The 16533-nt window shown below is 39.1% G+C and overlaps 1 protein-coding gene and 1 long non-coding RNA gene across 4 annotated transcripts in view; one reads left to right on the top strand and one right to left on the bottom strand.

Moving 5' to 3' along the window:
* The window catches only part of IQCM (IQ motif containing M), a 91935-nt gene extending 90165 nt beyond the window's left edge, over nucleotides 1–1770 (bottom strand). For 2 of the 3 annotated variants that reach the window (XM_081208431.1, XM_081208433.1), the window contains exon 1: nucleotides 1711–1770. The gene's annotated coding sequence lies outside the window, so the exon portion shown is untranslated. The other variant, XM_081208432.1, reaches the window with a different exon arrangement.
* Nucleotides 1771–1885: 115 nt separating this feature from the next.
* The window catches only part of LOC308594936, a 37568-nt gene continuing 22920 nt past the window's right edge, over nucleotides 1886–16533 (top strand). The window contains exons 1-2 of the long non-coding RNA XR_014011689.1: nucleotides 1886–2213; nucleotides 8181–8409. This is a non-coding gene — a long non-coding RNA (uncharacterized lncRNA). The remainder of the gene's footprint in view (nucleotides 2214–8180; nucleotides 8410–16533) is intronic.

Here is a 16533-nt window from a genome sequence, read left to right as displayed (position 1 = left end):
CCACTTACCAAACACCCCTTCTTCTCAAGGGGCTGACATTATGTTATGTTATCACAAATCCACAAAACATGCATGAGACCACTTATTTAAGAACAGAGAGTTCAGAATTCTACAGAGCTGAGAACATAGCATGAATACACTTTATTTATAGGATATTGTAGATCAAAACAGCATTTTTGGAGATATAAAATATATTATGAATTAACTGCAGTTGCCTCTTCACCGTACCAGTAGATCAAATGTAGGGGCATTTTAGAAAAGTAAAGATGAAAATAAAAATATTATTAGGTTGCAGGCAGGTTGCTTTTTTGTTTTTAAGACTGATTATAACTAATTAGAACAGGGTTACAGTAGCAGCTCTGGGTGGGTGCCCTTAAGATTTTGGAACAGTTCATACTTGCATGTAAAATACTTGATTTCTCATCACTTGATTGCTCAGTTCATTCTTTCTCTCCATGTAGACATGTGGCAGGAGAGCAGGATCATGCACACTGGTTCTCCCTGCCTCAACGTTTACATGTTCAGCAGATGTGCAAGAATGACTCAGTGCATGTAGACTTGTCAACAAGCCAACAGTAAATCACACTGTGTAACTTGGAGTTAACTCTTTATCAGCAAAAACAAGATGTGCATAGCAGTGTCAGGCCTAATGAGCACAGCAACTCATGTCCAGTAGGTCTTTGCCCCATGAAGCAGTTGCTGAGTCTGAAGGTCCCCAACTTTCCATAGCTGCCTAAGTCCCCTCCTCTCCAGGGTTTTTCCCCAAACAATCAGAGACTATGTCTGGGTGTACTAATCTCTCCTGTGCCCTTTTCATGCCTCTTCTGGCTCTGGGAGACAAGCGGTGGGCGGTGGGGGGGAGCCTGTTGCAGCAGGAGGGGGAGACATCCTTGACTCTTCACCAGCCTAACTCGTCTCTGCCTCTTGGCCTCTCTCCTCTCCTGCTTCAGTTTCAGCCTGTGATTCTGGACTTCTCTCTGCCACAGACTCTCCCAGCTCACCAAGCCCTGTTACCTCTTCAGCTTCCAACACCTCGTCTTCCCAGTCTTCTCCCTCTTCTCCCTCTGACCAGTCATCATTGTCCCACCACTTTCCTGGACGGGCTCTGAGCCTTCTTCCCTTGGGGGTTCCCCAGCTGGTTCCTCCCACCATTCTTCTGTGTCCAACCAGGCCATGACAAGATCCCCATGCTGTCTGGAACCATTCACATTCAGAGTTTCTAAGCATATGACAGAGCCTTTTCATGCATGTGTTGAATGTGCAGAGGTCAGAACCCTAGCCATGTGTTCTGTGTACACCTGAAGGGAATGAGTGAGCACAACTTTAAGCTGTAACTTTCTTTGGACATACATCTCCCTGATTTCAAGTAAGCACGATCTCATGGCACACTACTCACCGCAGAATGCATGAATTTATTGCAAAAGCATTGCTTCAGAGGCAAAATGAAAGTTCTAACTAAGTCATTTGTTTTGTACAGAAATAGGAGTGGCTGTGATCCTAAGCCACATACCTGGCAATACATTTAGTCAAACGTAGCTCCAAGCTAATGTTTTTAGGGTGGGGCTTTCATTCAGAAGCCAAAGGCTCATATAAGAAATGGGAGGAGGGCTGGTCTTCCAGCTCTTTAAAATAACATATATAAAAATAGAGTCCGAGAAAAGCAGTTAAAAATACATGGGAAAAACCAGAAATAGATTGAAACACACTCACATGTTGGTACTCTACTAACCCATCCTAGCGTTCTACTAGAAAGCATCTGTGCACTGTGACATCACCAGAAGAGCAGAGGAAAATAGAACTTTCTTCCTCCGATACTGATGGAATGTGGGCATTGATTCTTTGCATAGAATCAATGACAGAAGAACAGAGCTATTCAAGAAAAGGAGTTCTGGCCATGACCTGGTCATTAAAAAAAATAATACAATTATATTCACTCTTGACTGCTTTTTGAAGTGCTTTAACTTTGGAAAATTGGAACTAAATGAGAGGTCATGTTATGCTAATTGAATCCTATTATGTCAACGTAGGCTGTCTTGAGAGTACATGATCTAAAGCATATGATTCATACTTCACTACGTGTCACAGAGAGTCTGCCAGACTTTGGGCAAGTTGGGAGATTTCCCAGTGTGCAGTTTTATGTGTGAACCAGAGAGGATATTCATCCTTGCCGCAGAGTCAACACATCAGATACTGAAAAGACATCAGATAGATATGTATGCAAGCTATTTAAATTGTTAAACCACTTAAATTTCTTTATTACCAAAGTATTTATAAGACTCACTTCTTATGAAGCTGAGGGTGGAGAACAGGCAGCAAAAAACAGAATCTGCTACTGTTCAGAGCAACAAGGCAATGTAGAAGTCTCTAGACGGGCAGAGGGGCAACAGCTGATCTATTCTGACTTATAAGGGTAAAGAATTGTCCATGCTGCTGTGACTGTACAATAAACAGTACAAAGAGGTTGAATCTTTGCCCAATGTGCTTTAGGGTGCCAGTTCAAAGCCCACTATGGCTTGGTTCTAATTCAGATTTGAGGATTCTGCATAATCAATACTTAATAAAAATAAAAACACTATTAACATGGCTATCCCTTATTTTCCAGGATGATGAGCTGCATTTTCAGCAAACCATTGTTTGTGAAGTATTCCTATTTTATTGTATTGTCCACGGCCATTTATAGGTCAGGTGGGGGAGGAGAGATTGGTTGTGTTCTATATTATTATTATTATTATCATCAACAATAAAATCATACCATACCAAAATAAATTGGTCCTTACTTTTTAACCTCTAGAGAATCTCAGTTTATATGCCATTTTTTTTTCTAGCAGAGATGATTCCCACACCTTTGTGTACCAGTATGAAATATTTGCTCTGGCTAGATCCCTCCAAAATTGGGTTATTGTGTCTCTGATCACAGCTGGCATATGGAGAATCAACTCCATCCAGCTTAGTTCTTGATCATTATCGTCAATAATTGTTTAGAAGAGCCATTAAGATATGTGCCATACATTGCATGGTTTTAAATCCCATAATAAATAGACCTTGTGCATCCTTGCATCTCATTCATTTTGAGTGAAGGTTTCAGCCATTGCAATAAGTTTTTATTTTCCTAACTGAACAATAGATTATTTGCCAAACTGATATATTGTTTAGAAGATGCACAGATAACTAACTGTATGATAGTCATTTCATGTTGAATCATAGTTATCACCTATCAGTCTTAATGCGTTTTGTGGTGTCAAAATATATCACAAAGTTAATCCTATCGGCTTTATGTGCATTGCAAATTGACAAATCATGATATACATCATATGTGAAATACATAATATATATATATTTTAAAATAGATCAGTGAATAATTTACACAGCTATAGAATCTGTATACAAAACTATAATCAGTAAACATTGCCATTTGGAGTTTTAAAAAACTAGAAAAGGCGAAACTGGATTTTGCTCCCAGGATTTTGGATTCATTTAGAAGTAATATTTAATTTTTTAAAGATAAAATAAAATGTGTACAATAGCTATTGCTATAATTTTCACAGTGCTTGGAAAGTTCATTTTGAAAAGGAACAAGTTATAGTTCAAGGTCATCCTGTCCAAAAATAATCTAGGTTCAATTCAATTTTACAAAACAAACTAGTTCAAGCTGAGTTCAGAATCTTACAAGCTGTTATAATGACGTATAGGCTCCAAAAGTAAACCAGAGGCCAACACAAGTAATATGATGCCTGAAAGACAGAATATCAACTAGTGAAGCTTTCCCCATAATTGTATTTCTATAATAGAAAATGCTTGCCCTGTTTAATTTTGCCAGCCACAGCACTCTTAACGGCACTAGGCATCATCTGCTTTGTTTATGTACCAGTACTTCTCACTGTAAACTGCTACTGTTGGAAGAGAGTGCATCACTTCAGCAAGAAAGATACAGGAAATGCCTCATATCCCTTCCTTCTCATTGCTTAACAACAGGGATTAAGTGACTAGGCATTCTTAGAAACAGCAATGCCTCAATATCTGCCTAATAAGCATTAAAATGCCACCTGCTGGGGTGGGGGTGGGTGGGGAGAGACTGAATGTGAAGATCAATCAGAAATCATTCAGAGTTGTGCTCCAAAATGAACTTAATTCAGCTTTAGTTCACCTGGTAATATGGGAACTACTTTCAGGTGTAGTTTTTTGAAGTATTTTAATGAACTTTGTTCAACTCAGCTAGTTCATTCCAAGTACTGAATTTTACTGAGGAGATATCAGAATATAAGTGACATTTATTCACCTTCTTGAATTAATTGGAGCACTCCATCTCAACTAATCTAAGAGAAAACTGCTACAATTTATGCAAATTTTAACTTATCCTGGGAAGACATAATAGAATCAGTACTGTTTTACACCTAATTGTATAATTGGACTGAAAGAAGATTAAGATTACTAGAAATAGTAATGTCTACTATTCTGAGAAGTATGTATTCAACATCACTTAAAGTTAAGAATATGTACATTTTAGGGTATGTAGAATATATAATTCAAGATAACTTCAATAAGTAGAAGCTTCCGAGTGTGTTATTTGCCAAGAAAATAATGCCAAAAGGATCATCCACATACAGAAACAGAATGCTTATGTACTTATGAATCTGCCTTTCAACCAAGTCTAGTCCACTCTAAACTGACTGACAGCAGCAATCCAATATGGCAAGCAGAGAGGTGTTCCCTAGCCCTGCAATCTTGATATCCCTTTAATCCTAGCTACTAGGGATCAAACCAAATATCATTTGCTTGCAGCACAAGTGATCTACTACTGAGCTATGGCTGCTCCAATACTGCACAGTGATTGTACTCCTGAATGTGGTGTCATGGAAACATGGAGGTGTGGATATAATGTTCCTGAAGCAAATGCACTCTACTAAAAAATATGCTAGTATTGTCAACTATATTGTCACTAGTCACCTGATGAAACAGAATATTGCAGCAAGTAATGAGGCATGATTTGGTATATATACACACTGTATTATGTATTGCTGTGTTTTTTAACCACCATGTGATCCTCGGATGAATAGTGGTATAGAAATTTAATTAACAACAACAACAACATCTAGTACTAGTGGGACTGATTGCATTGTAAAAGGTCATTGAATCAATCCTACATGTAAAGAGACAATTACTTTTCATTGGGACTTGGAGTTTCAAGGGAAAGCGAAATTATAGAGCTTTGATACAGATGTGGCCAAGAGGTTTGTAAATTATTCATTTTATAACTCATTCCTTTGCTGGTCATAATTAATTATGATAAAATACTGCATACTAGATACTGGCATGCAGAATCCTAAAAAGAAAATTGGTTTCAACAATTTATAGCTGTCTCTTACTTCTTTATAATATCCACAAAACACATAAGTAAACACATCTACCAGAGAGTCCTTCTTAATGATTTTGTAGCTGGAATAACTGAAGCCAGAGCAGATGAACTGACCTTGCCAAGTTTACAGACTGTGCCAGTAACAGAGCTGGGATTAGAAAACCAGATGATTAAAATTTTGCTCACTAGGATAAAACACTTAAAACGAATCATCTCAATTTCCAAAGTGTCCTCAGGTTGCTTTAGGCATAATAAATTGCAATCACATAACAGCAAACAATTATTTTAAAAATTGGGACTTAAAACATTACATCTGACACTGAAGCAGTGCAATCTCCATTCAAGAAATCTACTTACATTGCCAATGAAATGTATAATATTTGGACAAGATGTTAACATTATTGTTCTGTTTGAAAACATGTCTAATTTTTTTAGGGGAAATGGGCTACAGTTACACATAGGACATTAATGTCACTTTTTCTACTATGCCAAACTAGACGAAATGTCATCAGTGGTGGACTTTGGGCTTTTGAATTTCAACTGCACCCTGTGCGATGCCAAAATTCCTCCCCTGTCCCCCGCTGCCACCTCTCACCTTCCGTTCCAAGTCATTGTTGTGGTGCCCTCTCAACTCAGCACCCAGTGTGGGCAAACTGGTTGCACTCCCCTAAATTCACCTCTGGCGCCATTCTCACAATTAGCAATGGCACGAATGGCTTTTTAAGAAGTAAATAGCATGTGTGGGTAAAGTATTCTGGGAGAAGATCCTGGCACTGGAGAGGTGGGCGGGTGTTGGGTTGTAAGGCCTTTGCCCCCTGCTGCAGTCCTACTCCGGATTTTTTTTGGGGGGGGAGGTTCTATTTGTGCCAACGGAAGTTTTCCCTCCAATACTAATAGAAGGTAAAGCTCCAATACTAATAAGCAGGATTGGGAAATCTGGACAGGAACTACGATTTGTTTTAAAATCTGTATGTCACAAAATTCTGGACTTCCATGACAAGGAGAAAGGGAGAATTACAGGGGGGAAATGCCCAACATAACTACAAAAGAGTGCTGAGTACATTCTAGGAAGCACATCCTCAGCTTGATGTGCCCCAGACATCACAATGCACAGAGTTCTCACCAACTGAGGACCAAATTTGATGTGACAGTAAGCATGACTTGAAATCACGTCCACTTAAGAAATAAAAATAGAAGGCATGTGCGGGATTTTCACAGCACACAGGGAAGGAAGTTTAATCCTTTCCTCTTCTACCCTGGTCTTGACCAACCACCTGCTACTGGTCCTGAGAGGGAAGCCTCAATGGAGTAGTATCAATGGAGGTTTCCTTCCTGGAACCAATAGCAGGCATGGGGCAGCATTTGTATTTTGAATGCATTGTCAGGGGTGGGGTTAAAAGTATGGTCCCACTCCTCCATCTGCATACTTACCATATTGGCCTGAATATAAGCCACACATGAATATAAGCCGCACCTTTAAAATTTGGGGGGGGGGGAGAGAGAAGGAAAAAACACAATACCCGAATATAAGCCACTCCCTTAAAATTCCGCAAGCACTCACACCAGTTCCGTTTTACTGTATGTCTGTTTCAGCAGCAATATCGTAAAAGTCAATTTTTGTAAGGTCATGAATTTAAGCTGCACTTTAACTTTTCACGGTCGGAATTGGGGGGAGGGGAGTGCGGCTTATATTCAGACCAATACGGTATGTTCTGCAACAAAGGTGAATGGAGCTCTAGCCTCACCCACTCATCCCACATGTGCCCCAATTGGAGATGGGGTAGAAATTTGGTTCCATTTACATGTAAAAGTGATTTTATGAAATTCACATTTTCCAAAACAATACGTGAATTGAAACACAGCTGTCCTTCAAAATCTGCACTTATCTGACCTTTGCAATGCAGCTCTCCAGCCAAGTAATGTGTGCATATACTAGAGTAAAGTGGGCATATAAAATGCATATAATGGTGAAAATACCATACAAAAATGCATTATATCAGGGGAAATTGCCTTGCAAAAATGTGTATATGAGGCAAAATTGCATATAAAAATATATATTGGAGGGGGGAAATCATGCAAATCATTCACCCCCCCCCCCTCCCTTGCAAACTGATGTAGAAATGTGAAGAACTGGTTAAGGATGGAAAAAGAAGAAACCAAGAGAAACAGAAAATGACATATTTGCCCATTGCTACCCTAGTACGGGACGCGGGTGGCGCTGTGGGTTAAACCACAGAGCTTAGGGCTTGCCGATCAGAAGGTCGGCGGTTCGAATCCCCGCGACGGGGTGAGCGCCCGTTGCTCGGTCCTTGCTCCTGCCAACCTAGCAGTTCGAAAGCACATCAAAGTGCAAGTAGATAAATAGGTACTGCTCCAGCGGGAAGGTAAACGACGTTTCTGTACGCTGCTCTGGTTCTCCAGAAGCGGCTTAGTCATGCTGGCCACATGACCCGGAAGCTGTACGCCGGCTCCCTCGGCCAATAAAGCGAGATGAGCGCCGCAACCCCAGAGTTGGTCACGACTGGACCTAATGGTCAGGGGTCCCTTTACCTTTACCTTTACCCTAGTACACATTTCATCATTCCACAGAGTGAAAGAGTGAAACCCAGCACACCATTAATTGGGTTTTTAGATGTACATGCTTTCCCTGGTATGCTCAAGCAATTGAGTTATGCACAGTTTGTTCTTAACATTTGACTTTAGTTTCTTTGATGAACAATATAGATTTTTGGCATGGATTCTGCCTAACTCAGGAAATACAGGAGAACTGTCATTATATGAACCATTGGTTATTGATATTAAATGTGTCCTACTTGTGTTCTTTCAGCTCACAGCTCTCCTATTCATCCAAACACATTCATTACACAAATGTTTTGGATGCCCTTTGGAACGTCTGATCAGTGAAGCTCTAGCATTATAAACTGCTGAATACTTTCTTAACAAGTGTGTGCCCAACATCCATCACGAAGGAGAGAACTGACTAACCAAAGATTGAAGTGATGTACAGTAGATGCCAAGAAAAACTGTCTTCTCCTGCCAAAAGTTATCCCCAAGAGGTGAATATCATTTTCCATAAGTCTGTAGAAATAACTGAATTAGTTTGTTAATGAAATACCCCTAGCTAATTTCTATGTATGATTCAACATGTCAGTGCTCTTCATAATAGTTTGGCTCCACTAATTGCATAATAGGAAACCCATATTTATTCTTCAATAAGATTAACACAAACTAAAATGCAATATTAAAATTACTTGAGGTAACTTTGATTCACTAGAGAATAACTGTAATGGTTAAAACAACAGATTTGTATATCTTAACCTACTTTCGATGTTGAAAGTATATTTATAATTCACTGTAATTCTACAGAATTTGAATTACATATAAAGTACACTGGGCATGTTCTGTATTAGGATGCAGTAATTATACAATGACTGTCTCGTCATCACAAATAAAGCTAATACAAAGGTCTATAAATGAACAATTTAGCTTGAAAATATATGCAGCAACTATGATTTGATTTAAGCACAGAATTTATTAGTGGCCTCTTTCCCAGAGACAACTAATCTAAATGGGTGACATTTAATCATATTCTATCAGACTATTCTCCCACATGGAAGGTCTCCTAGGAACCACATGTACTCTACCTTGGCAGAAAGGTGGGATAGAGAAGTAAGAAAATAAAGAAAGTAAAATTTTGTCTCAGATATGTCAGTCCATCTGTTAAGATCTATGGGCTGAACTCAAGGGTTGAGTGACTGGAAAACCACCGATACAAGTCATCTTTTTCTTCCTCTCTGCTCCACTGAAGCCCCCTGTGTCCCTCAAAAGCCATTCCAGTGGATTTGGTGCCCTCTTGAACAGCGTGGGCTGTGCTGCTGAGGGGCTCCAGTTTGGCAGAGGGGATTTGTACAAGCGGAAATTGATTGCACAAAGAGCTTTTGGAAGTCACATTCAACTATATATTTAAATTACATTTAATGCATGTGGTTTCCCCCCAAAGAATCATGGAAACTGTAGTGTTAAGGGTGCTGGGGAATGTAGTTCTGTGACTTGCAAACTACAGTTCCCAGAGTTCTTTGTGGGTAAGCATGTGCATAAAATGTGCTTTAAAGGTACAGTGTGGATGGAGTGACATGCAGCCTTTGGATCCAATCCCTGTGCAAAGTTCATAAAAAGCAAATTAACTTGGCCCTTTGTGTTCAAAAAATAATATTTGCTGGCCATTATTACTATTCGGGATACAACTTGAATAGAATAAGAAGCTGTGATAATACAAGCTGTATTTTTCATTTCTAAGAAGAATCAAAGAACAGAGTTCCCCATGAGCCAATGTGCTACAAAACTAAAGAGGAAAACAAGTATGTAGCTTCCTATTGTTCTCTATGATATGTCATTTTCACTTTACGCACTATAAGATTCATATACAGCCTAACAAAGAAAAGGGGGCAACCCTCTATTTATGATTTTTCATGCCTGCTTTGAAATGGGGAGGAGGGTGGCGGAACGTTTGCCTATTCAATAAGCATTGCCTTCCCTCTGAATGTACTTAGTCTGAGCTCAGTGAAGTCTGTACATAGTCAAATTTGATTTCCTCTGTAACGTTAGAGCATCCACATTTCACTACATGATTCCTGATGGATTGCCTCAGAAGTGTCCTAGAAAAAAATGGTTCCAAATCAGCAGCAAATAAGAGAAACAATCAAACGAATGTCAACAAACAAGACTGAAAAGAACTGACTATTTTCACAATAAGAGGATGGTTTTCAACATATGCTCCCTCTAATACTTTCAACCCAAAAATCAAAATAGGAGACCAAAAGGTGAAGCCATCATTTCGTAGTGCAGTCTAAATGGAATCACTCTGAATTATGAGTTCAGATGTCATCCTAGAAATTGTGCCCATTTTTTTTTAAAAAAGAGGGTAGTATCCCAAATAGAAATATCAAGAGAATTATTGTACAGATCTGCCTTTCCGTATGATATATGAAGCATGCTAAGTAACTTGCAGCAATACCTCAAATTTATGTGCTGAAAGCTATTCAAATATAAAATAAGCACTAACAAACGGGCAACCTTGTCAGTTGCAATGTTAATAAATCAAATTCACCAAGGTAAGCTGTGTTTTTTCTTCAAGTGGATCTATCATCAGAGGCCACTGATAATGATACAGCTACAAGTAAAATAAATGTGTTTTCCCTGACCTTGACTATAATTCAGTAACAGCTTGCCTTACAATTTTGCACTGAACACATCACCAGGTGTCACCTGAAAAAAGGCTTATATACCTGTAGATAGATGTTTTTTATTTGTGTCATCCCAGTGAAGAATTTGAGAAAGTATGCAAATCAATCTCTTTTACAACTATTGCATTTACTAGATTAGTTGATTTCTGTAGAGAGAAAAATGTTAGATTGATCCAGTAAGATTACTTCATGTGCCTTAAAATAGCCTCAGGTTGGAATGCATTCTCAGGTGTGTTCCTACCTTAGCAAAGTCTAAAAGCATCTCAAGATGGAAAGAAAAAGAGGGAGTATTTGCTATAAATGAGAGTTATCATCCAGTGTACAAAAAAAAATGTGGTTCGAGTACAAACTGGCATCTCCAGGCTCCTTGACGGTAGAACGATTTAGCTCTGAGTTGAATGTGCCTTGCTCCTTATTCCTAACCTGAATATGCTGGACTACAACTCCCATCAGCCCTAGCTAGCATGACAAATGCACAAGGTGGGCAAAGGCAAACACTGGTACACTACACCTTATGGAAGATGTATATGTATGAGAATTATGTTTCCAGGTAGGCTCTCTGGGTGTTGTCTTCAGATTTTTATGTAGACATTCACTGCAAGCTGAGTTAGTGGCTAACAAAATTTGTTTCTGGTGAGGTCTGGGAGCTTGCAAAGAGTAGGGACCAACCTCTCCAGCTAGGCCACACCTCTGACTCAGCTCATAGGTCATAGCTGTATCTCTTAAAGAGCCCACCAGCAAGCTATTTAATTTCCCCAGGCATTTTAGAACCATTGGTTTTTAACTCTGCTTTTCTTGGTTTTGCTGTATTGTCTTTTTTAAAAAAATAATATTTATTAATTTTCTAACAGTTTAACTACAACACTACAGGAAAAAAAATACAACCATACAATACAATACAAAAACACTACAAAACACTAACACATAAGACTAACAAAACAAAAAAAACCATTTAAAACACAAAACAATTTCAATATCATATCTTTCATTCACTTATTTCCATGACCTCCTCACACCTCCCTTTTTGTATTCCACTTCTGTTAATTGTTTCAGCAATTCCTTTCCATCTTCTTCTGCTTTCTATCCTATAATTATCTTAACACATTCTAACCTTATTTTTCCCTTTAATACTCTATTAATCTATTTATACTTAATTCCTTATAACATTTCTACTAAAGCCATATAACTTCATTCCAACATTTTTCTAACATTCATTAATTTTACAGTATTTCTGTAAATAGTCTTTAAACTTTTTCCAGTCTTCTTCCACCGATTCTTCTCCCTGGTCTCGGATTCTGCCAGTCATTTCCGCCATTTCCATATAGTCCATCAACTTCATCTGCCATTCTTCCGGGGTGGGTAAATCTTGTGTCTTCCAGTACTTCGCCATGAGTATTCTTGCTGCTGTTGTTGCATACATTAAAAAAGTTCGGTTTTGCTGTATTGTCAATTGCAGTTTTCCTGTTGAAGATTTTGTTATGTTTGATGTTACTTGTTTCATTGCAAACTACTGTGTAAATCCAAAGACTGCAGAGTAGGTTAGCCAGTGTCATAAATATATAAATAAGCACCCAAAGAGATTCATTATAGGCTTTAGGCCAGGGCACAAACAGCCTTTGAAAGCTGTGCCCCTCTGTTATTCCAAGCCAAAGAATCCATACAGGAACTTGATAGGTCTGTTGCTATAACTATACTTCCTAGGGCTTTGATATAAAACAGTGAGCACAGGGCAGCTGGTTTATTCACATTTAACCCTTTTTTAAAACCCAAAATTGAGCCACTCAACTGTCTGGTAAGCAAGGGTGATTAGGAGACTGATCCATGCCCCACTCTACTGCTGATTCCAGTCCATCACTGAAATTCCTTCTTTCTTTCTTTCTTTCTTTCTTTCTTTCTTTCTTTCTTTCTGCTGGTTTATGGAGGATAACCTCATAGAATCCGTTTGTGCATATGGTTCTTTAGCCAGTGAGGGATATGATCATGGAAGTGTGCTTCTCCTTAGCTAGATTGGGGCACAAGTGTATATATGACTATAGATGTGGTGTAAACACGGGATTAGATAGCTCTGCACCAGATAGGGATGCACTTCCCAAGGATGAAACGCTGGCCCTGAAAAGAAATGGTGCTGTCCAAACCCAACATCAGTGCCTCATGGGGGGGTTGAATCAAAGCAACAGTTCTTAGGATTACAACATTAAACACCTTCCATCTTTAATGTGCCCTTTTATGGTAATCATCATATACTTAACCTGATAACATGTCTGGGAAGCAAGGACTAAAACATTTTATCCATTTCACAGATTGACACTGAGGCACACAGGCAGATTAAGTGATCTGCCAAATTCCTAGGAAAGGGAATGAAATCATGAAAATTAGATAATGTTTTTGTTTCTGCATCCTAACTGCACCTGCTATGAGCAGATGGGGATGTGTGCGACATATTTCTTAAGGGGCATTTGAGGCCAGACCTTCGGAAATGTTAAAAGGAGACAGCACCCCTTAAAAACTGGCTCATTTGAAAGCTGACCTCTTTTCATGCTTTGCCCGTCTCATCCAATTCTTTATGGTACTGGATCCACATATTATTCATTGATACTATACTGCTGTCTTTGTCTTCAATAACCCAACTACAAACAACTAGAAGTGTTATCAAGTTAGAGGTCTTATCATTATGATCTAGATTAGTATTTACCAATGCAACCTCCCGTGAGCCAAAGTGAGCCCTATGTCTCAGGTGGTGGATTGGGAAAGGTGGCAGATCTGCATTCCCTGCCCAACTGGCACTTTTAGGGTCAGCCACTCCATTTTATGATGCTATCAGCTGCCATTAAGGTCATACCCACACTCCCTGCCATTCGTTGTGGAGTGCCTAGGAAGGACACCTTGCCCCTGCAGCAAAAGCAATCTGGAACCTCCAGTGCTGATATTAGAGATAAGAGATATGCTGCCTGGTCTTTAATAGTCAAAGTCAGCATTTTCATCCATGCCCACCCCCACCCCCCAGTGCTCAGGTAGATGGAAGTGTGGGGCATGGGGTTAACCCTTAAAGATCAGACAAAGGGATACCTCTGTGTGTGTAAGTGTTTGTTATGCTTGTTAATTATTGTTTTGTCTTTCACCCATTCAATTCTGCCTTTTGCCCCATACAGCCTTGGCATGTGGCCCTTGTAAGGTTGGCCACATTAAAATCTGGCCCTCAGCCTGAAAGAGGCTTCCCACCCCTGCCTTAGGTTGAAAACACCAGGCTAAACACCAAACGTAAATTCAATAAAAGGTTGTAGCATGTCAAACTATGAAGCATCTGCCAGTGAAGACACCTGCCAGAATATTATATTTCCATTCCTTTATAGCATAAGCAGTAAACACCAACAATGCTTTACCAGCTAATCAGCTAGTCATCTTCTGAACTTCGAATCTGTACCATATGTTATTTTCTTAAGTTTAGGAATGTGTCTCAGGATTATGTAGACAAAAGCTGTAACCTTGTTTTATGACTCTGAAACTCTTAGCTAAAAACAAAGTGGGATTGGATCAAGCTTCCAATGAGATTAAGGCTATTTCATCTTTGCTTTGGATGCCTCCATTGGCATGTATTATTTACAAGAAATGGGGAGCAATAATAAGGTAGATTAACAAGCAGGCTGTTTACAGCAGGAGCCTTATGAGGTTCAAGAAAGCACAAGATGCCACAATAAGAATCCTTAAGCAAGAGTGTGAAGGCTTCTGTGGCAAAAAAATTAATCTATTTTTCATTAATATCTATGTCACTCCTACTCACCACTAGGGAATCAACACTTAGTTAAAGCAGGAAACAAACTTCCCTCTCACTGCCGACACTGCTAATGTCATAAAAAAGAAAACTATGAATCTCAACAATGTCAGTCTACAGTCCTAGAAATACAGTCCTATTGAACGCAGTGGGGCTAACTTCTGAATAAACTTAGGCTTGCACGGTTAATGCAGTAAAAGTTTGTAAAACAATTGAAATGATAAGGAGAGCAATTTAGTCACCCAAAAGCAGTTATTGAACACATACATCCCCCACAACAATCTTTCAGATAAGACTGTTCTGCAACCAGCATTTTCAAACACTGATTTAGCGTTATAGAATTTAGCTATGTACAGAGTGTATCAATTTATACATATTCTCTCTAGATAATGAAACCTTTACAGGAAACCCTTTTACATAACATAGAGTCCATAACAACCACTTAAAATGACACAATGCAATGCTCTGATGCAGTTGTGAACTCAATATCTGAAAGAAATCCATAGAAATCTGATCAGGCGAACACAACAGGGATTCAAAATGAAAAGCCAAGTATTTACAATTTTTGGAAAATTATTTGGCCCTTCTGTACTCCCAATGCTACCTACCAGTGAACCCTATTCCTATAAAAAATGTTATTTTCAAATTCTGTTACTGATTCTTAATGTGACAGTGCTGTGCAGCAAAGAACATTTCAGCTCTCTCTTGGATTCAGTACAGAAGATGGTGTAGCAGCACAAGCCAAGCTCAAGTTAATGGAAATAGGGTGTTTAAGAGCTTATTGGCTGAAAGCTGTCCATAATGAACTTCTGTGCAAAGCTAGATATGCAGAAAGCCTTACAAGATTCCATCAAAATGGAATAATTTGCCAAAGAAGAAACAGTAAGAGAGTGGATTTGTCACTCATGTCATCATAAAATCCAGGATGCCGCAAATATCTAGCATGATGGGCATAATCACCTTCTGGTACTCATTTTACACAGAGGAACAAAAATACATGTATTCTCTGCTAAACGTCACTTAAAATTGAGGTTAGATAGCTCTGGATATATATGGGGTTATTTATCTCCCACATTGCAGGTGGTAATCAACTAATTTTTACTCAGAGTAAAATCAATGAACATGTTAGGTCCATTAATTGCAGTAGGTCTACTCTGAATCAAACTTAGTTGAATACCATTCCATATTTCTGAGGAAAACAGAATACTTGGCTGATAGCAACCTGAGAAACCTTTGCTAAGAAATGCTACACTTTGTCAGTTACACACACATACACACACTTTCAATCTTCTGAGTGCTCAGGGTTCCAGCTTATGGGGCAACCCAAGCTGCCCCATTGCAGACATCCAAATGCACCAATAGCATTGCGGAGGGCTAGCAAGGGGTGTGACTGTGGCAATAGTATGAACATGCGCAAACCCACTGTCCTTGCTCACATTATATCATTTGAATGAAATTGTACATATGAAAAGGGCTTTAGTGTGCTCCCCCACCCCCACCCCCCACTCCACTGGCTAACAGTCCCCGTATCTGAGCTCACAGAAATGCTCCCAGGTGCCATTTCAGATCTCCAGGGTAGATTTTAGCATCATTTTAATTTCTGCTGCTGCAGTTCCCGCCCCACCCCATTTTTCATCATGATTATGTTGTTGTTTTATTATTGGTTTTATTGCTCTGTTTTACTGTTCTCTGCTTTGAGAATCTCTTGATTGAAAAGTGGATTATAAATTTTCTAAATAAATAACGAGGAGAAAACATGCCATCTGCTCAGGAGATGTTGGGAATAACTGAAGAGGCTCTGTTAATTATAAAACACTAAAAAAAATCAGCTCTGGTCCTTTTGAAGCCTGCAATAAAACTGTTGACAAGATCACAGCCTAAAATTCTATTTAAGCACGAAACAAAGTTTGGAGTTCAGTTCTTTCATCATTTTGAATAGTAGGTACAAAAATGTACTGGAAGTGTATATCTCCAGCAGATAATAAATTAAAGGATGGCAGGCGAATCTCCAGAGATGACTGAGATGTGAGCTGTGAATGAATAAGGCAAGGAACAGATCATTTGGATATGAAGAGGAGAAAAGGTGGAGCAACTCCATGAAGAATTTTGATAACCAGGAGAGCAGAGGAGAATTGGATTTAGGAACAGAAACAAAACGAGTCAAACTG

This window comes from Podarcis bocagei, assembly GCF_964188305.1.
Source record: "Podarcis bocagei genome assembly, chromosome: 9".
Lineage (NCBI taxonomy): Eukaryota > Metazoa > Chordata > Lepidosauria > Squamata > Lacertidae > Podarcis > Podarcis bocagei.
Note: the sequence above shows the minus strand (reverse complement) of the source record. Positions and strands in the feature narration are given on the sequence as shown.